The sequence below is a fragment of the Mustela nigripes genome, chromosome 5 (assembly GCF_022355385.1).
Source record: "Mustela nigripes isolate SB6536 chromosome 5, MUSNIG.SB6536, whole genome shotgun sequence".
Classification (NCBI taxonomy): Eukaryota; Metazoa; Chordata; class Mammalia; order Carnivora; family Mustelidae; genus Mustela; species Mustela nigripes.
In genome coordinates, this window is record NC_081561.1 from 84737437 (window position 1) to 84759322 (window position 21886).

The 21886-nt window shown below is 37.9% G+C and overlaps 1 protein-coding gene across 3 annotated transcripts in view; it reads left to right on the forward strand.

The window, feature by feature from the left end:
• PDE7B (phosphodiesterase 7B) overlaps positions 1-21886 on the forward strand; it is a 311440-nt gene that overhangs the window by 169256 nt on the left and 120298 nt on the right. The window lies entirely within an intron of this gene.

A 21886-nucleotide genomic window follows, 5' to 3' on the forward strand; every position in this document is an offset into this window, starting at 1 on the left:
CTTTAGAAGAATAAATATGAGTGTGTGTTTATGCATTTGAAGTCTTGGCTAGCCCTATGCAGTGGAATCCTGACATACCATTGGTGGGGAGAGGTGGGAGCCTAGATGGGAAAGATAAACTAAAAATTACCTTTCTCTTCCTCATGGAAAGGGATGAGAAAATCAAAACACGACTCACTTTATTTTTAGTAATTTATGCAGAAACTTTTGTAAGTTGCCTAATAATCTAAAAAAGAATATCATTACAAAGTAATGTTCCAAACAACAACAAAAAAGATTTGAAAGGAAGGGAAAAAAAAAAAAAAAAAAACACTGCTGGTCTCTAGTAAACAATGAGTACTTAGGAATGAGAAGAAAACCAATGAGACTGAGGTTTTTGTGGCAAGTGGGAGATGGATGCCCAGGGAAATGGGTCTTGGTCAAAAGAGATGAGGTAATGCCGAAGCCATCCTGTGTTTCATGTGAGTAGTATAAGAAAAGTGGAAAAACCCACCTAGACAGAAAACTTAACTATGACACTTCAACTGTTAACACTCTTGGTTTGTTTCAGTAATTTAAATGATTAACATTCATATCTTAAATTACACCTTTGATAAAACTACCAACAGACATTAGCATGTGTTGGGGATAGGTTTATGTTATGATTTATATTATATGCCAGTGGGGGTCCAATTCTTGAAAAAGCAATACTACAGACAGAAAATAGAACTTCTGTAACTTTTAATCACTTAAAAGGGATGTTTTTCTGAATGTTGCAAAGTTTGGCTAGTACAGTCTTAATTTATCCCAAACCACTGCCTCACTCTCGGTGGAATCTCTCAGCAGCCACTTTGGTGCCTAGAAAGGCTGTCCCTGGTCTGCTGTCCCCTTTATCTTGTCTGCAGGGAGGCAGGCCCTACTTCAACACCCCCTCCAAGGAGGTCCACCTACCCTTCTACCTGCCCTGCCTTCACATTCTCAAGGAGATGAGGGGCTCACACTTCCTGGCATGCGCACGAGACCTTATCATCTACAGACACAGCAGTGTGGACCCCAGCAGGCAGCCCCAAAGACAAGTTGCTTCACTTTCCAAATTGTCTCTTACTTCTTCTCTTCTTGTCTTTGATATTGTAGCTCCTACTTGCATCGGAGCTCTGTGCCATTCTACCCAGAACAGCACGATGGAGAGGGCCTCGGGAAGGGTTCCAAGGATCTGGCATGCTTTCAATTTTAGAAAGAGATGGTTTAAGTTGTGTTCGACTAGTTTAAGGGTTTTGTGGTAGAAAGCTTGTCAAACAAACAAACAAACAACAACAGCACCAAAACACATGGTGATCTCTCTCTCTCTCTCTTTCTCTCTCTCTCTTTCTCTTTCCTTCTCCCTCTCTCTCTCTCCCTCCCACTCTTCCGCTCTCATAATTCTGACCCTTGCCTCAGAACCCTCAAACAGGTCATACTTTGACAATACTAAACAACTTCTTGTTCCTCAAAATGCATCAGGTAGTACCCTATCTCTGAGCCTTGCCTGATGCTTGGACTCTTTCTTTGACTTAGCCAAATGAAAACTTTTTTTATTCAGACTACAAAGTCCAGCTCAAGGATCCCTTTCTTTGTAATGACTGTCTTAATCTCCACCCTCACATCCCTGAATCGTCCCCCAAAGTCATTTATTTCCTCCTCTCTGCTGTCTTGGCCTGTACAGATGTTACATTTACAGCACACAATATATTTGCCATGCTATAACTACACACAGGAAAACCAAAAATTTATAGCATTCTATGTATATCTTGATTGCTTGTGAAAACAGATAAATAGGTTTACCTTTTAAAAACCATGAAATTGAAGAAATTCCGATAGAACCAAAAGTCCTGAGGACTTTAGAGATGGGTATCACTGTTTCTTAATAAGTTGAATGTGACCTTAAATTTCTTTAATGAGGGACATGATTATTTTCACTCCTACTTCTTAGGCAAGACTGGAACTTTGTTTCTCACAAGTGAAATGGAAAAGTGCTCTGAGATTTTACTTAGGTACTAAAGGGAGAGAACAAAAGAATTTATGGGAAAATAAGTGTAGAAACATGTATTCATGAGAGGTTTTAAGGAAGACAGAGGGGAACAATGTCCCTTAAAGGGATCAAGGACATTGTAGGGAGGAGGTCACATGTGTGAACATCTTCCTGCCACCTTCAGATGGGCATTGGATGGAGACAAACAATGGTGATCATGGCAATAGGCTGGAGGAAGGAATGGGGGATATAACAGGAGAAAGGGGTCTCATCATCTGCCCGTGTCGGGATGCGTGCATCTGGGCATTGGTGAAGGCACAATTTGCCCTGGAGAGAGCTCTAGAAGTCAGCCACATGCCCAAAGTTGGAGCATCACCTTGGTTCATTGGATTGTACCCAATTATTTAGTTTTCTTAATACATCATTTTCCCTTTATGAAACAAACAAAGAATGGCCTAATTATCTAGTTAATCCAAAGAGGACTAACTAGAGAGTAAGCAATCTGTCCAGGGTCATGCTCTGATACTGTGTTAGAACCAGATCAGGATCTCCATCACCCAACTATAGTCTACAAAACTGGCATAGTCAGACCACATGCTGGGTAATTTAAATTTAAACCAAGACATCACTTTATTGATATATATGTAGAGGGACAAAGAAAGGAACTCATAATATAAACTTTGGTCAAACCAAAAAAATTATATTACATGTGAAATAAGTCAGGTGATTGTGCCTTTACATTTTTCTACTTATTTTGTGGGCTTTAGTTTTAAATCCAAGTTTCAAATGCTAGGAGGACCCAGGGGAAGATTCTCCATCTACTATCAAAAGAAAGTAAGCTTTAAAGCGTGGTGGTGAGAACATGCCCAGGAGTGGGGTCTGGTTGGGGAGAGGGAAGGAGAACAGGAAATAAATAGTCTCTCAAATGCTGGGAATGCAAATATTAGTCTAATTGTAATTCTAGACAGCAACCTATGGCTAGACATCCCCTAACAGAACTCATTCATAGCTGAATAAATAATTTTATTTTGGAATTCAACCAAATAATTACAAACTCTATAGCCATGAAACTTACCTTTCTTTTGGTGTCTCTGGTCTAAATTTTACATTACAGTTTACTTATTTATTAAGCTTCTTCCCATTTCAATAGCCTTTGGCTTCAGGAAAATATAAAAACACATTGACTCTCTAAAATAAATTCATTTTCCCCATTGCTATTATAACCTGTCCAGCCTTTCTAGGAGAATAAAATATCAGAAATTTGCTTTATACTTAGCTCTAAAAATCAAACCACTTCAAAGGAGAAAATCTCCAAAAGGATTCTTTGATTCCAGAACTCTACCATTCAAACTGACATTCAAAGTGCTATTTTAAAGTATCTCAAGTATAAAGCATAATATAAATTAAATATATTGTAGATTGCATATTCCTATTGTTATAATTCAAGGAACATTTATTGGATGCTTAGTGTATACTAGGGACTGTGTTAGGCACCAGGGACTCTGGGAGGAATCAAACACTATTTGACATAATAGAAGACCTATTATGAATTGGCAAATAGGAGTTCTAGCTCCAACCTCACAGAAGTTGGAGAAACAAGCTTTTGTTAGTTTAAACCTTTCTCTCCACTCAAAGTATTAGATATAAAACTGCCCAAATTCAGAAACATTTGTAAAAATTCAAACACATTAAGATTTTATTTATTTATTTGACACAGAGACAGAGAGAGTACAAGGAGGGGAAACAGCAGGCAGAGGGGGAGGGAGAAGCAGACGCCCCACTGAGCAGGGAGCCCGATGTGGGCACTTGATACCAGGACCTTGAGATCATAACCTCAACTGAAGACAGCTGCTTAACTGACTGAGCCACCCAGGCGCCCTAAAAACTCAAACACAGTTTCAAGCACTCATCAATATTAATGATTCATTCAAAGTAGGACAAATTGCTTTGATCAAAGAATCAGTGAGTCTAACATTAGATAACTTGACATTAATTCAGAACATTCTTCTAAAACTACTTCTTGTAGACATTAGCCTGTACTCAATCTGTAGCTATATTGGATAATAATCATTGATACTTTAGTCTGTTTGTAAATGTGAATGTAAATTGAGTGAAAACTGGAACCCATCTCCTCACCTTCCCAACATCTAGTCCTCCACATGACTTCCTTGTTTTCATAAATGATCTGACCCTTGCAGAAACCCAGGTTCAAAACTATTCTAACTGTCCACTTCGAATTTGTTCTAAATACATAGCATAGATTAAGAGTACCAGAGAGTCATTGCAGTGCTGAGATTTTCACGTTCTTAAGTCCTACCTCTCTGTTCCTGAACTGTGTGAACCTGGCCAAATGATTTCACCTCTCTGTACCCCATTTTCTCTTCTATAAAAAGAGGATGATGATAGCATCTTCACAAAAGATGAAGATTAAATGAGGTAACACCTCCCAAGAAGGTGCCTAGAAAAGAGCCCAAGCCTTACCACATTCTCAGTAAGTGTTGACTATTTACACTATTGGTACTGTTGCTATTTCCTCAGTAAGTACCTTGCACTCATCACCTGCTTTCCCTTCAGTTCCATGGCCCTTGGCCAACCATGTTTTGGATATCATCTCACAATAGCTTCCAACTCCAGTACGCTTTCTACTCCTCATCCTTCTATTCTGTGATCTAGATCAATAACATCAAAAGGAGAAATCAGAATATGTCTTGCTCCTCTCCAGATTCCTTCAATGATTCTCCATTGTCTGCAGAGAAAATCCATTTTTTTTTTATTCTGCTTCAAAGCTCTCCACACACCAGAACTAGCTCACTTTTATCTGTCTTATTTGTCATTGTTGCCCCATAAGCACTTACATTCGACCCAGACAAGACAAGCTTCCCACAGCTACACCCTTGCTTTGTTGTCATTGTTCCTGGTGCCTAAAATGACTTCCCTACATGTTCTCAACTTCTGCCATTCCTTAAGATGCCACTCATAGGCCACTCCCTGCACAAAGCCTTCTTGAGGTTACTGAGAAAGACTGTGTCTTTCTCTTCTGAAGTATCACAGAACTTTCTCTGTATTTATTTTGTAAGCAAATCACTTTGTTATACTAATGTACATTTTCTTCTTTCCCTCCTGGATTTTCAGCTTTTTGAGAACCTAAAGGACATTCTATTTTCATTGTGTTCTTCCTAGCATCTTCCACATGTCAGCTACTGAATACACTTTGATAAGTGAAAAAAGGGAAATTATCAGAAAGAACAAAATAGCTTACAATTTGTCATTGAATGCAAGAATGGACATTTTTTTTCTAGGCACAGATTGCTCAAGAAAGAGGAATTTTAGTTATTCCTTTTAATGGAACCATTTTTAAATTTATATTCTAGTAGAGGTTCAGGTTTAATCATTACAGCTTTTAAAGTAAAAGAAAAGAATGCACAAGAGTACATTTCTGAACTATTAGAAAGGTATAAAGTATGTGCCAAACTAATATGAGACAGTTCTCTCTTCATACAGAGAAGATGAAATGTACTGATAATTATAAAATGTTAGAGGAAATGCATACAAATTATGAATGCTTTTATATACTTTTAAAATAATTATGCTGTTCATGCATTTTGGAACGTTTTATATCAATCAAAGTTTCAGAAGTTGCTTTTTTTTTTTTTTTAACAGATAACTGTCTGTAAATTCCTCAACGTAATTTCTAAAATAGAATGCGGAAGGTGTGTGTTTACCCCATCCTATAAATGAGCTTTTGAGGGAATAGAGCTGAGTGGAGGATGTTATTCCCACGTCCTCTGCTCTTTGCCTGGAAACAGTTTCCTTTTTCTTTTTCTTTTTGTTTTCTTTCTTTTTCTTTTCTTTTTTTTTTAACAAGCCTGGTTAACTGGACAACAAAGCATTGACTTCTGCATCTGACTAATTTCTAAAAGAAAAACATTAGGAGCTTTATTGTAAGAAGACCAAAGCTTCAAGTTAGTTTTTCAACCCACAGAAGCAGCATGAAGAAGTATGTGCTCTTTTCTCTTATTTGATTTTTCTCACTCTTTAGTTATCAGTACGCTTCAGGGTACCTGGTAGGTACGTATCACCATATCAATAAGAAAAAGCGAAGCTCAAAGTACTTGCAATTTAATACAATGCCCTAGTCTAGATCTATACACAGTGTAGACAGTCTTTATTTTTCCACTTATCTCTCTCTGCCTTTCCATAAATTTCTCTTCAGAATTGACTTCAATGTCTAAAATGCTAAGAGACTACCCAGGAGGAGAACTTTGTATCTTTACACTTGTCTTAAGTTTCCTTAAACTACAACATTATTGGAGATCCTTCCTTCAGAGGACTTCTTCTCACCTAAAAAATCCACATGCATGGTATGTTGCAGATTATAAACCAAGCCTGTGTTCTGAGCATTGTATGACTTCCTCAGTTGGCACACAGTGCTGAGATAGTACTAAAGAAGAGCCTGTAGGTCATGGTCCTTATCCTTAGTAACAAGATAAAACTTAAAAGTTGGCCTTGTATGCAATTGGAAAGCATAGTTGACAAAGACATAACAAGATTTAGTTGTGTATGCCCTTAAAATGAGTCCAAAGGGCCAGGCTTACTGCAGAAAAATAAAATCCCTAGAGAGAAAAGAACATATTTCAAGAGAGATTAAGTAGCCATTGTATGTACTTGGTAAGAGAAATCGAAAGGGAGAAAGCCAGAAAACTGTAAAATAAAATCAAGGTGAGAGATAAATATAGATAGATGTAAGTAAATGTAATGATAAATGTAATAAACATGATGAAATAAATGTAAATCTTTAGCCAAGGTATTGAAAAGGAAAATTAAATAACTGAGGGTATTATGATACACATAATGCAATAATTAGAGCTTTTTCCGTTGTATCCTCAGATGTTCCTTACTTCTAGAATTAAAGCCGAAGCACAGGATTCTTTTCTTGCTTCCTTCTGCATCTCTTTTTGGATGACACCCAAATATCTCACACAAATCCCTACAGCCTTGATGAGAACTTCTGAAAACTGAGAGGCATATTTGTTTAGATGATCTGTGACAAAAATTCACTGAAAAAAAATTGATAGATTTTGCTGAAGAAAATGATTTAGAAAGAGAAGAGAAAAGGAATGGATTGGCTCCTTAAAGTAAGGAGCCAACTGTGGAATACCAAGGGGAAGGAAGTAAGGTGAGGTTACTACAAACAATCTACATTCAAGTATAAGAAGTGTAATCAAAAACACATATAGCAATGAAGAGGAAACAGTCACTGGTGAAGACAATTGTAATGGAGATCTCAAATGTCCACACTCAAATGCATAATAAAATATAGTCTTTTTTTCTTCTCCAACTAATAAAACTTCCTCTTTAGCCCACCCTAATGGGATAAGAAAATTTATTCTTACTAACTATTATGACGAAAGTCAATCTTTTCCAGATTAAATTACTTCTTTTGGGTAAATACTGCCCCCCACACCACACCCCTGACTCTTCTCCAAGGTGGTTCTGGTTGAACATGTGCCTTGGGTTCTCACCCACCTATCTGAATGTGCTTCTGCACACAATGCAAAATGCCAGCCTTAGACACAGGAGCCAAGGCAAGTCCATCTGGCCACTGGGTTCTGACTTTGACTCTCTTCCTCACAACTCTCCAGGGTGTAAGTTGTAGATGCCCTTACCTTGTGCCATATTTTCCTTCCCAGGAGAAAGTCTCAGTGTGGAAGGGATAAGAAACCATACCAGCAGGCCTAACTCTCAATGTTAATGGGATCTAATGAAAGAATGTAGAGAGTCCCTTTATCTTTCCACAAAGAGCAGTTTTCAAGTGTACTATTCTGCTACAAACCCAAAACTCAAACACAAAACCAAACAAAGAACCCAAAACACCAACAACAAAGTAAAGCAAACGAATAAGAACCACTCTGAAGATCAAATGATGAATATTGGCACCATTCTCAAAAAATATTATATCCATTACACACTGCTTGAGCTACACTACTGGGCCCTAAACTTGAGTATTGTGTGCTCAATATTATTTATTTTAGTATATTCCCATGCATATGTTGAACCCAATTATTCTGTCCTCTCTGTTACCTATGTCTCTTTTGGCTAAAATATACACATGCATTTCAGCAAGCTCTCAGGACTTTGACACCGAAAAGTTCAACTGAATGACTGTAATACATGGAACATGATGTGTACAAGTCTCACCTTTCTGGTTGGATTCCATATCAAAAGCTGAAGTTTTATATCTATTACATATTGGAATTGTCATCATAAACATACATGCATTGTACTCTGGTCAAGTCTGATGCATTCTCATTGCTTGAATGTGTTCCTTAGAAATTTCTGAGAGTTATTCTCCTTTCTGTGCACTCTGTCTCCTAGAAAAGGGGGCAGAAGACACCAAGAGAAGTGAGAGTGATGAAGAGTAAGGCTGCCAGCACTGTAACAGGGATCATTGTTTTCTTCTAGCATTGTAACAGGGATCATTATTACATCTTCCACAGTAGCTGATGTGAAGAAACTGCTGCCTCCCTCCTGTCTTTCTCTCTATAACTCATTGGAGGTTTAGGTACACCTATCTTTTTGCCTTCATTTTTCCTTTGAATATTAGCTGAGTTACAGAGTGCTTTTTCCTGGCTCAATCCCTAATTCTACAGTAAAATAGGAGAAAAGATCTCCTTGTCAATTAAATTGATATATAAAATCAAGAACTATGAATTCACCAGATTTCATAAGCTCTAAAGCAATTTCTACCTTCTTTAGTCCTAAATGTCATATTGTTTGATCTGGTGATAAATGCATTATGGAACATGAATAGACAAAGTTGAACTAAAAAGTCTTTGTTTTGAAAAAATTTTTTAAAAGTCTCAGCCCTCCAAAAATAATTAGAAACACTCTAGGAGGTCACAGAATGGAAATTGTTTTAATGTTACATATGAATATTCAGCATCTTCTACTATACAGTAAGTATCAATTGAAAAAGGACTTCTACCCAATTTAGAAAGAAAAGAAACTGAGGCCTACATTTACTGGTTATTTATTCAAGATATTCAGGAAAGGAAATAATTCAGATCTCTAGGTATTTCTTGCAAAGCAGTTCAATTGAAGAATTACATTCTGTCCATTAGGTGCATAGCATTGTGTTATGCGCCTGGGAGAAAGCAGAAGGAAAAGAGGTTATGACCCATTAGAAGAGGCAGACATATAAACAGCTCACTGATATCAAGGCAGAAGGACATATGTCTCAAGATACAGTAGAACTAATACTCAGAACACTGAGAAAAGACAAAGACTGTGTATTTAACCAAGTTTATTTATTGATTATCATGGGCCAGATACTGTCTTGATTCCTTAGAAAATAAAAACTCATCAACCAGGAAAGTTGAGGTAGATGGATGGATGGATAGATGACAGATGGGTGGGTGGGTGGATAGATAGATGGTAGATAGATAGATAGATAGATAGAGGATAGAACAAATGAGTGAGTAAGTGAGCAAGGCAAATGACATGCTACACTATAAGCACATACACAAAGTCTATGCCAACACACAAGGGAGTGATTAATTCTGTGTGTATGATGGGTGTTAAAGAGTTTTCAGAGAGGAGGTGATTTTTGAGGTATCATTCAAAGTAAGTTACATTTCTCCAAATGAAGAAGAGATAGAGGACATTGCAGGAAGAAGAAACAGTGGGCCCAAATGCAAGAAATTCTTGGAAATGCCAAGTCCTAAGATTGGAAGTGTATCAGGAGGAGGGCTAGAGATGACACTAGAGAGGTAGACTGGAGGTCAGATCACCCAGAGCCTCATCTGCCTTTCTAAGTAGTATATCCTCCAGGTAATGAGAAGGCTTCAATTAATTTTAGTGGGAAGTGACATGATAAACTGTACATTTTAGAAGGATTGCCGTAAAGGTGGAGAGTTAGGCTTGGGGTCAGGATACTAATGAATTTCTAACTGTCATATTTATTAAACCATATTAGTAAATATTTAGTAACCATATTTAGTAAATATCAAGAATTTTGAAATGATGAAAACTTCACTTTAATTTACAAACCAACTTTCCCAAGTGCTATAGTATTTTATACAGAACCACAAGAAATAATATGTAAATCATCAAGTCCAAGTCCTTTAACACTTGATACCAACCTGTCCTGAAGGGTTTATATTCCTCATGTTCTTCCATCCAGACCTCCCATTCCATTCATGCTCATCACTTCTCCAAATTCAGACCTGACTCAACTTTTCCTCACAGTTCCAAGCAGTCTATCCCTCCTACTCTGCCAAGTCATAGTTCTCCCTGTCTTCACGTTACCATTTTTTTAAGCAATTATTTCAAGGTTAGGTGCTACAAGATGGAAGAGAGAATGTCTAAGAAAAACACAATTTTTGTAATAGTAAATTTATAGTTTATAATGTAGTGAGTTACAGAAAACCAGGTACTCAAATACAAACCAAGTGTGTGGGGTGCATGCGTAGCTCAGTCTGTTAAGTGTTCAACCTTTGGTTTCAGCTCAGGTCCTGATCTCCGCATCATGAGATACAAACCCACATTGGGCTCTACGTTGGGCATGGAGCCTGCTTAAGATTATCTCTCTCCTATCCTCTCCTTCTGCCTCTTCCCCCCCACCAACAGCCCCACCATACCTACTCACTCTCTCTCTCTCTCTCTCTCTCTCTCTAAAAACAAGCAAACAGACAAATCCAAGTGTGGTAGATACTCCATGAGGAGTCATGTTAACTCTCTAGGGGAACCCAGGAAGGTTTAGTGTGACTGGTCATTGACAACTGTGTTTTTAAGATCATTAAGGTCTCAACCAGATGTGGCAAAGTGATCTTCCTGTGAAGGAATTAAAATGAATATAGGTACAAAGATAGAAAAACAAAAGAAATTATTGAGAAATAGAGATTATTCAAGTTAGCTTGATATGACATTGGAGTAAAAGAATAGTGGGAAACAGAGAAGTAATGAGACTGGTTATATTTGGACAAGAACCCTTAATTTTTGTAGAACCATTGAAAATGTTTAAGTGGAAGAGTAGAGAAGTCTTTAAATTTTATAATGGAAAATGCCTTTAATATCATCAATTAAACCACTGCATTTCTTTAGATGAGGAAACTGAGACCCCCACAGAAGTTACACAACATACTCAGAACCAGTTCTAGGTCCGTCAGTGCCACCATGCTGTTGATTAAGTCATGCTGCCTGTCATGGTCCAACTCCAAAAAATGCCTCTCTACATGATTAAATTCTCTAAATCTTATTTTCTTTTCTTTTCACTACCAAGCACTAACATTTCTGTGATTGTATTTTATGTGCGACGTCCATCTTACATAAGCAAGAAGTTTATGTGTGCCCCTAAATGCATATGTGCGTGTGTACATGTATTTTTTCTTGTTCCCAAACTTAGATTCTAGATTGTTCTGGGCAAGTCTCGAGCCCATCTAGAGTGCCTGCAATGTACTAAATGGGTAGCTGTTCACCAGAAAGGAATACCGGATATAAGAATTTAAACAGGACTGTGAGGTTAAAGAGGGTTATATGTGAGATAGAGATGGCAGCTGCTAGAACCATCGTAAGTGAAATGCCATGTTACTGTCATCCTGTATAATAGTTCTGTTTCTTTCTGCATTATTGTCCAGAGGTCAAATTTCAGGAGGGTGAGCCAGGCAGGGCCAGTGCATGAGGCTGTTGAAAGCTTAGGTCTACAGTACAATTGCCCATAAACCACTGAGGATGAACCCCTCAACCTCTCAGTCTCTCTTTGCAAACATAGTGCTGAGCTCAGAAAGCACATTGAAGATTTGGCAACAGTTAGTTTTGGCAAGACTTTATACAACTCATCCCCCTGACCACTTTTTTTTTTTTTTTCTTTCCTATTTCTGTAAGGTGTTTGTATTCCTAAAAGAAAAGGGTAACCTTTGGTGACCGGTTTCCTCCTTTTTGCTCTGAAACTGTATCCCCTCTTCTCAAAAACCTTTTTCATGGCCAACATCATGCATTCACAGGCTGCCTGCTGATTACCACCCAAATAAGGTAATAGTGAGAAATATAATTGAAGTGGCTTCTTCTTTTTAATGAACAATAGACCCATTCCATCAAAAATAAGACCCTACCCTGAACCATTGCAAAAACCTTTTTTGATGTTGGAAAGAAACGTCAGTGACTGTGAAGGGGTGGGGGTGTTGGGGGCTGAGGGAGCTTTCTGATGTAGTTCTTAATTATTTTTACTTAATGCCTCCCGTACCTCTGGCTCTAGCTGAGGCAGAAATGGTGAAATGCCATAAAATGACCCTCTCTCGAAGTATATTTGGCCTGACAGGAAACAGGAAATACCAGAAAAGATCACAAGAAAAGCTGTAATCATAAGATTTCTAGCCTAATTCTTTTGACGTCAGCAGTTTAGATAAGTCAGATAAGCAATCACAAGCATCCGCGAGCTCCGGAGTGCCAGTCCAAATACCCAAAGTGCATCTTCAGCCCCTTTGAACTTGCACATTGTTGTTTTGCCCCTGCCCCTCTCTCTTCCCCACAAGAAGCATATCCTGAAATTGTGAATTATGAATTTAGTGTCAGCATTAAGGTATTCGGAGACATTACACAGAGCTTCTAAATTGGTCTTAGAGCGAATTCAGCTGGATCCGTGCATGATAAACTCTGGATGAAGTGACTGTTGATAAGACATGAGAAAACTCCCTCTGGCTTGTCTCAAACAGAGTTTACTTCCTAGAGTTTAACTCTGCCAATCTTGACAACTAAGCAATAGCTATGATTTGTCTCTGAGAAGATGCAAAGAGCTACATTACCATCTCTAGAAGATGCCAAAGTAGTAACTCCAACTGTCATTATTATCAACTTTCCTTGGCCACCACCATTGCCCATCATAACTAAATATGTAAAGGTTGGTTTGATATAAATGGTATGGGGCATCTACTCCCCTTTGGGAAGCTTTCATAACTTCAGAACCAGAACTATAGAATTGGACCATTAGATAATAAGCAGAGGCACATGAATGGGCTGTTCAGAGGATGATGGAAAAGACCAAATCAATATTACATTACATGTAAATTTATAAAAAGAAGAACTTTAAGGGTGACAACTTATTTATAGGCATCTACCTGTTTCCAGAAAGATTTGTATGCCTATTTTTCAAAAAGATTTTATTTATTTATTTGACAGAGAGAGATCACAAGTAGGCAGAGAAGCAGGCAGAGAGAGTGAGAGGGAAGCAGGCTCCCTGCTGAGCAGAGAGCCTGATGCGGGGCTCGATCCCAGGACCGTGAGATCATGACCTGAGCCGAAGGCAGTGGCTTAACCCACTGAGCCACCCAAGCGCCCTGTAGGCCTATTTTAGAAAGCCACAATAAAACATAAGAACACAAAGACATAAAACCATTCTGTCATGATGAAAGACAAAAGCTGCATAGTAAAGTTGGAGGGAAGGAGAATAATCACATAAAGTAACAGCTGAAATGAGATCTAAATTTCCTAGCAGACAGGGCAAAGGGGGAAAAAATAATTCTAGCACTCATGATCTCCTCGAAAATTCCTCGGGAAGAAAACCATTTTTCCCCAGGTATGTATATAGGGCTCTTTTATCATGTTCGTGATAATGATGATATGGTAATATAATGTGATATTTGCAATGGAGGATGATAATGGTTAGATGACACGGTTTGATATGGGTGACATAGTATATGTCCTTCTGAGGACTTTAAGCAGATATGAAGAGCTGTGCCACCTACAGACAGTTTTACAGATAGTCAAAGATGGTTCCATAGAGACTATTAAATAGGGAGTCAAATTTGAAGTAGCCCCAGGTAGTGGTTTCGGAGAGGTCTTACATAATGAGTCAAGAACGTGTACACAGTCGCAGGATGTAAGGTTGGACGAGTCTAGCCTCATGAGGGAAGAGCAAGCCTCAGGAGAGTTCAGCTCTCATGAATGTAGAAAGTTAGGTCACAGGATCCTGGAACAGGGAGCTCACACAGTTCTACTAATTTTATAATGGGCATACCTATTCTTATAATCTTTAAAATAAGAAGAGAAAAATTAAGAAACAAATGCCTCCTCTTAGATGGTAGAAATATTTTTATATTTGCCCTTGATTGTACCAGACATTTGGTTCTAATTAAACATACAAGTGTCCCAATTAGCTCATAGGGCTTTTCCTGGTTTTTTACCTGCTACACTATCTTGAGTAATACAGCTAAGCCCTTTACTTCATCTGTGTTCCTCAGTGTATGAACACATGTAGGTACTCAAAAAATACCTGTTAATTAAATGTTCAGAATAAATAATATCTGAACATATTCTCATTTTATTTGAACCCATCTCCTTCATTCCACCTAACATTCTGCTCAGTGAAAACCCTCTATAATATTTTCCAAAAATTCAGAAAATTGGGAAGAATGTACCTGTTTAGATTAAAAGATAAATATTATATTTAAGAAAACCCAGTAAGAATGAAAACAAGTAGATTTCTTCCTCTTTAGTACAAAAGCAATGAGAAGCTGGATGTTAAATATATTGAGAGCTGCAGTCAGACATCTTTTTGGAGACTGCTTCTAAATAAACTTACCAAGGAGGACTGCCAGGGCGGAGGAGACACTAAAGGAAGCAGATTAATGTCAGAAAACAAAATAAAACAGCCCCTTGCTTTGTCTGAGTGTCATACACTGGACAATGATCTTGCAAAATAAGTAAGGAAAAGTGTGGAAGACTAGAAGATGAGAGGAGGCCGCTTTCTACAAAGAACAATGGAGTGTAGAAAGAAAAGAAGACACCAGAGCCAAAGGTGGCCCAGAGACTCAAAGGAGGAGGTGTCTGGACATACTAGGAAGACCTGTCACATACTGTATCTTCTAGCTTCTTAATAGCCAACCTGCTCTTCCTGACACCTCACCAAGGTCAAGGTGAGTTGCTCTTAGCTATCAAGAGTTGCTAGCAGTGTCTGGGTGGTTCAGTGGGTTAAAGTCTCTGCATGATCCCAGGGTCCTGGATCAAACCCTGCATCAGCGGGGAGCCTGCTTCCTCCTCTCTCTCTGCCTTGCCTGCTTCTCTGCCTACTTGTGATCTCTGCCTGTCAAATAAATAAATAAAATCTTTAAAAAAAAAAAAAGAGTTGCTATACATTTATATCATCAGTCTTGGACACATTAACCAAGTTGAATAACCTTGTCCTTTCATTGGAAACCAAGTATGAATTAAGATGCATGTGAACACAGGCATGCTGTATACTGGCTACTGTAAAATTACTTTGAATCAGGTTCATGTGCTTTAAAGGCTTCTGAGGCCACTCTAGAGGTTACTGAGTTCTTTCTAGGACCATTGTTTGCTATTGCCCTGCAAAGCTGAAAAGTTAAAGCATATAAAGAACTGCTCTTCTCAGAAAGCCTTCAATTCTCAGCTCTTCTGGAAATATTATATCCATTTTTATAAATTTGTAGTTCTGATTTATGTTCTTTTTTTAGAGCTTACAAAAAATTAATAACTTACATTCCTACACACCTCCCCTTTTAGCCCTATCCCTGGGGATACTTCTCTTTAATTAGGAATTATCATGGTTAAATGACAGGCTGTGGAGTAAGAATTTGCATCTTTACTAAACTCTGTGGTCATCAGTTTTCTCATCTGTAATATGGAAACAATGATGAAAACTGCATTATGTTTAAGTCAGATAATCCACCTAGCATGCTGCTAGTGCTAACCATTATTATCCCACACTTTTCTTATTTCTAATAATTACTCAAAAATATTAAGTTGCCTTTTTAGCTTATTCTTGATTAGCAGGGAGCACTTATTCAACTCCCCTTCCCTCATCCAAGATTCATTACTCTGACTCATAAATAAAGTGAGAAGTAAAGTCATAGAAAAGAATTTTTACTTATCTATATTTGCAAATCTAGTGATACAATCTTGAAAGTACTCTTTACTTCTAATTTGTAAACCAACCTTCACCCTTTATACATCAATACCTACAGTGAAAGCCTAATACCTCTAATCATACATTTGCCAAAATATTCAAATTGGTTTGGGCTGGAGATACAGAGTTGAGGATTTGGTTGAGTCAAAGTACATGCAAAAGTAATTTCTAAAAGGATATTGAATTTGCCAGTATTGCTTGTCAACTAAATGCTTTGTTAAAATAAGTTAAAATATGAGGAGCTTGTATTCTCATTTTTGAGAAGTCAATTGTTTGTGGTATGAATGGTCACCTAATGTCAAAAACCTAGTTAATTACCAAGAGTTTTGTGATTTGAATTCAGTCTCTAGATTTCCATTTTGTTGGGATGGTATCTGCTTAGACTTTTTAATGCAGAAATCCAATTCATAACACGTTGCTATTAGAATTCTAGCCACAGCTTTTTAAGAATCAAGATTGATCACTCTTGACAAGTGGCAGACCTTTCCAAAGCACTATGGGGAAAGAAACTTCTCAGAAACCAGGGGTTTTGTAAGGAGATCAACATAATAGCTTATTTCCTAATGAAACTGGCAGGAGCTGATGTCTTCTAGTTATGTTTAAGAAAATTATTAGATTTTCTCATGAGATTTCAAGTTTGGATGACCTTTGATTGGAGACAAAGGACAGCTTGAAAACATATAACATCTGTTCATCCCAAAATGTCGAAAGAAATCTGAAATTATTCACAACTACCAGCCTGTTCATTGATCAAAGGCCATCTCACCTCCAGGGTATATTTCCTGGGAACTCAGCAGTAAGATAGAAGTACAGTCAAAGGGAATTAAGAAAAAGCCTATCTGGCTAATTGCTCTTAAGGGAATAAAACTAGTCAAAATTATCCCACTTTGGAATGTACTACCCATTAGCAGTCCTAATATATGATATTCCAGTGTTATAAGCAATGGTAGATTCAGGAGGCTTATAAGTACCTCACCTCTCATCAACTCAGGTGTTGGTTGGCCACCTCTTAAACGAAACAACAGGTGGATTTAGAAAAAGAAGAAGGTGGGGGGAATGTGGGTGTGGGGGTAGGTGGCATTTTACAAAATTCTGGAAAAGATATACAATACCATGTCCATTAACTTCATGTCTTACTAGACCTCAAAGGAATTCCTTTGCGGACACTGATTTGAAGGAAGAAAAGTGATTTATACAAGAAATAGTCTAGTAGAACATAAGGCTTTTAGGTTCTTCTATGAAAATATAGGAAATGGGAAAAACCATCAACCTAAATACACACAATCCACTTTTCAGATGCATGAATTACGAGCGAGTTACCCCACACGGTTGTTCAGCGTGAGTGGTGCTGACATGTCAAGCTGACCTGTGCTTTGGACCAAGGGTGGTCTAATAACAACTTTGCAGGGTATGAGTTAAAAGTGACTCATTTCTGAGGCAGAGAGAAGGCAGAAGAATGAACGCAGACTCCATCCTTGGCTGAGCTCTCTCAGTAATTCCTCAGCGCAATTAGAATTAATCAATCCCCGGACATAGAATCAAAAGGCACCTTCCTACTTGCTATGCAGATGTAAACTTTCCTCTGTCTGCACCAGAGCCAGTGGAGGTGCAAGCCACAAAGATGTGAGCCATGATGGAGACATGCTTGGAGGGTGCAGTTACTTGAAACAGAGCCCATGTTTGATTTAAGCTCAGAATGACAGCTTTGGCAAGAGCGGGTGATGGCTTTGCTGCATTTGCACAGGAAAAGCCTAGACACTGGGCATAAATTGCTAAGTTTTAATTACGTAAAGTCCAAGAACATAGTAGCTGTTTGAATACTATCCTCACTTGATTAATCTTCCCCAAATCATGCCATTCAGTTTTCAAGACTATTTCACATTCAAGATTTTATCTCTCACCCCTCACAGTTGAAATAAGTAAACTGCTTCCATATGCAAAAAGCTAATAACCCTCCATTTTAATTAAGAAAATAGTGATGCTGATAATAGGAATATCAGATATCACTCTCTGGAAGGTGTTTGCCATAAGTTGACTATTCCATCCACCAGAATGCAGACATCTCCCAAGCTTAGAGAGGTTTATGAAGAAACACAAGTTATAACCTCTTCCTCTTCAAAATTTACAATCCAGTTTGGAACCAAAGAATCAAACAAGACAATTAATGAACAGTCCAAAACCCTGTATTCTGACGTCGAATATTAGCTGAAAAGTTAGAATACCTCTGAATCAAAAATAGATAATTATTTTAGTTGATAAAAACAAATACCTAATATACCCCTCTATTTTTTTTTAAAGCTAATCACTATTAGCAGAGCTTTTTCCTGAAGAAGGATTATTTCTAAATCTAGGTCCTAATCCCAGACTTTCACCTTTTGTCCCTAACTTTGATGGAAAAGAGGATTGATTCTTTGGCTTCATTTGATTTATGTCATTTTTCTGTGTTTTCTCCCCTGCTCTGTTTCCCTTGTCTTCTCTTCTTTACTGCCCACTTTTAGAAAACTTAACATATTAAAATTCACGTTTACAAGTAAATAGCTAAATTAGAATAGATATTCAGATATTGGCTTTATAGAAGAAGCATGTAAATAAGAACCTAAAATCATCTTATTAGCAGAATAAAAAATGCAAGAAGCCAGGAAAAAGTATAAACTATAATAAAATCTAAGTTGTAGTAATAAAAGCAAGTTTATTTTAAAAATTTAGAGTCCGTAAGGAGCCTTCACATTCATATTATTTCCTTTAATCCTCTTAACAGCTCAGTAAGATAGATAGATACAGAATTATTACTCCACTTCACAAATGGGAAACTGAGGCTCAGGTTGGGTAGGAGATCTGTACCAAATTAGAGCTTCAAAAAAAGATTAGATAAGAAACACATCCTGGATATGAAAAAAAAAAAAAAAAAACCCTAAAATGTCATTGGGAAGATGAATGGATAAAGAAAATGAAATATATAGGTAGATGAAGGATAGATAGAAAAAAATGAGAAAATATGTACAATGGAAATCATGATGGAAACTGCATATATATATAATGGAAATTATTAGCCTTTAACAACAACAAAAAAAGAATGACTGACATTTGTAACATGGATCAATCAACCTAGAGTATATATATATAATATATATATATATATATATATATTTTATATATATACACATCCCTTGATACAAACCACTTTTTTTAAATTTATTTATTTTTCTCCAGCATAACAGTATTCATTGCACAAACCACTTTTTAAAAAAGAAGTCCTTTGAATTATTTTGTTTGCACTTTAAGGTTGGTCCTGGACACTCCCCAACTCCATGCACCTGGACCCAAGGCTTCCTTCAGCTAGCACCTGCAACTCTGCCTCCCTGGCTGGAGGACTTTTGTGCTATTTCCTAGAACAGTGTGCTATGCTTGGTAGCTGCCATACACTGGATGCACAGTAATGATTTCTTGAATGCGTGCGTATACACAAATGAGACAAATGCTATGAAGTTGACTGCCACCCTCTGTTTCATTTTACTCTTAGATAAATTCAGCTATTAGCTAGTAGCATAATAAATAGCTTTATTTTTTTAATGCATCAGTATTAGTGTTAATAGCATGCAGAGATTACAAGTAATTCTGCACTAATTCAAGGGTAGTTGTTCTGGGTAGGAAGTCCTGAGACTAGTCTGGGATCAGGAATTCTTGAGCAATTGACCTAACCTTAGTGACTCCTCCTCCTCTCTCCCGCCCTCCTGTAGGAAAAAAAGATAGCATTACTTGCCAAATCTGACAGTCAAAGAGATATGAACTTGGGAGGAAAGCACCTCTCTATGTTTTCAGTTACTTAGCACTACCCCTACAAAGGTCATATGAAATGTGTTCAAACTCAACCACCATAGGTTAATATCTACCAAAAGCATTCATCAAGCACTAAATGAGTATCTAATCCAGCCTGGTCATTGTAGCAGGCCCAGGGGGTACAAAGATGACTGCGATTAAGATACTACAAGACCGTGATCGAGAGAATAACTCAATATACCCAGCTTTGAATCCTGGTCTGTTGCTTTCTAGGTATGTGATTCTTGGCAAACTAATCTCTCAGACCTCAGTCTTCTCGTTTGTAAGTGACCACTGTTCCCACTAACCTGTTCAGACCTCAAACATGAGATATTAGCATTACTGTACTGGCCCTCAAGATGCTTGCAGTCCAGTCAAAAGACAAAAATGGAAACAATGAAGTGCTGTATGGTGTGCTTGCTATGATAGAGTAGGGCAGAGCTCTGTGAGAGCACTGAGAGGACTGGAGACCTAACCTCTCAGTGCTAAGGGTGTATCGTGGTTATGAACTGAGCCATGTTCGAATGCTTTCTCGGTAATCCTCACAATATCCTCATGAGGTAAATCCCATTACAGTTGTCCCCCTCCTTGTCCATGGGGGATGCATTCCAAGAGTCCCAGTGGATGCCTGAAATCACAGATGGTACTGAACCCTACGGACACTATGCTTTTGCCTGTACCTACATACCTAGAGATTAACAACAATAATAAAATAAATTATAACAGTATACTATAATAAAAGTTATGTGAATGAGCTCTCTCTCAAAATATCTCATGTATTATACTCACCCTTCTTCTTGTGATGATGTGAGATGATACAAATGCGTATGGGACAAGAGGAAGCGAGCTGAATGGTCTAGGTACTGTGTGATATAGGCTCCTATAGACCTCTGACAGTGCATCTGAAGGAGGATCGCCGGCTTCCCTACCATGGGTAACTGAAACCATCAAAAGTAAAACAATGAATAAAGGGGGACTATTGTATTTTATTTTGTGGATACAAGAACTAAGGCAGGTTAGGGTAGCTGTCTAAAGAAGTTAGGGTAATTGTCTAAAGCCACACAGCTAGAAAGGCAGAATTTGAACTCACATGAGGGTTCTCCAGACCACACAGTATTAGTGAAGATAGCACACAGCCTCTTTTCATGCAGGTTTTTCAGATCAAAGAATTACCAAGAAAACAAAAAGAAGAAATCCGTTTCAGGCCTAAGAACAGTAGCTCTGGGGTCCTCGGAGATTCCTTTCCCTCCTTCCATCCCTTCCTCTCCACCTCCAATGCCCATTTAGGCTCTGACCCAACCTAACACCCAGATCTCTCTCTAGAATGGATCTGAAGTTGTCTCCAGCATCTCAGGTAGACCTAAAAGCTAAGTTGTCCTAGTAATGCACCTAGAATCTACTGTTGATTCTAAGCCATTTCGAATTCTTGGTGGGGAGGAGGAATATCAGGGAAGCAGTTACTGATCATACTGACCTGAGTTTGTATTAAATTTCCTACTGTTGTTCTAGATTCTCAAAACCTTAGGGTTAAAATTGAAGCAGGTTGAGAGATTTAAAAAAAAAAAAAAAAAAAAAAGTGAAAAGAACCTTTAATAGTGTTCTTTAATAGGGTCTTTGTTGTGGCCTTGGGCAAGTTTTTTAAATTAATTTTTTATTTTTTATTAACATATAATGTATTATTAGCCCCAGGGGTACAGGTCTGTGAATCACCAGGTTTACACACTTCACAGCACTCACCATAGCATATACCCTCTCCAATGTCCATAACCCAACAACCCTCTCATACTCCCCTACCCCCAGCAACCCTCAGTTTGTTTTGTGAGATTAAGAGTCTCTTATGGTTTGTCTTTCTCCCGATCCCATCTTGTTTCATGTTTTCCTTCCCTACACCCCAAACCCCCCACGTTACCTCTCAAATTCCTCATATCAGGGAGATCATGTGATAATTGTCTTTCTCTGATTGACTTATTTTGCTCAGCATAATACCCTCTAGTTCCATCCATGTCATTGCAAAAGGCAAGATTTCATTTCTTTTGATGGCTGCGTTTTATTCCATTGTATATATACCACATCTTCTGTATCCATTCATCTGTTGATGGACATCTAGTTTCTTTCCATAGTTTGGCTATTGTGGACATTGCTGCTATAAACATTCAGGTGCACAT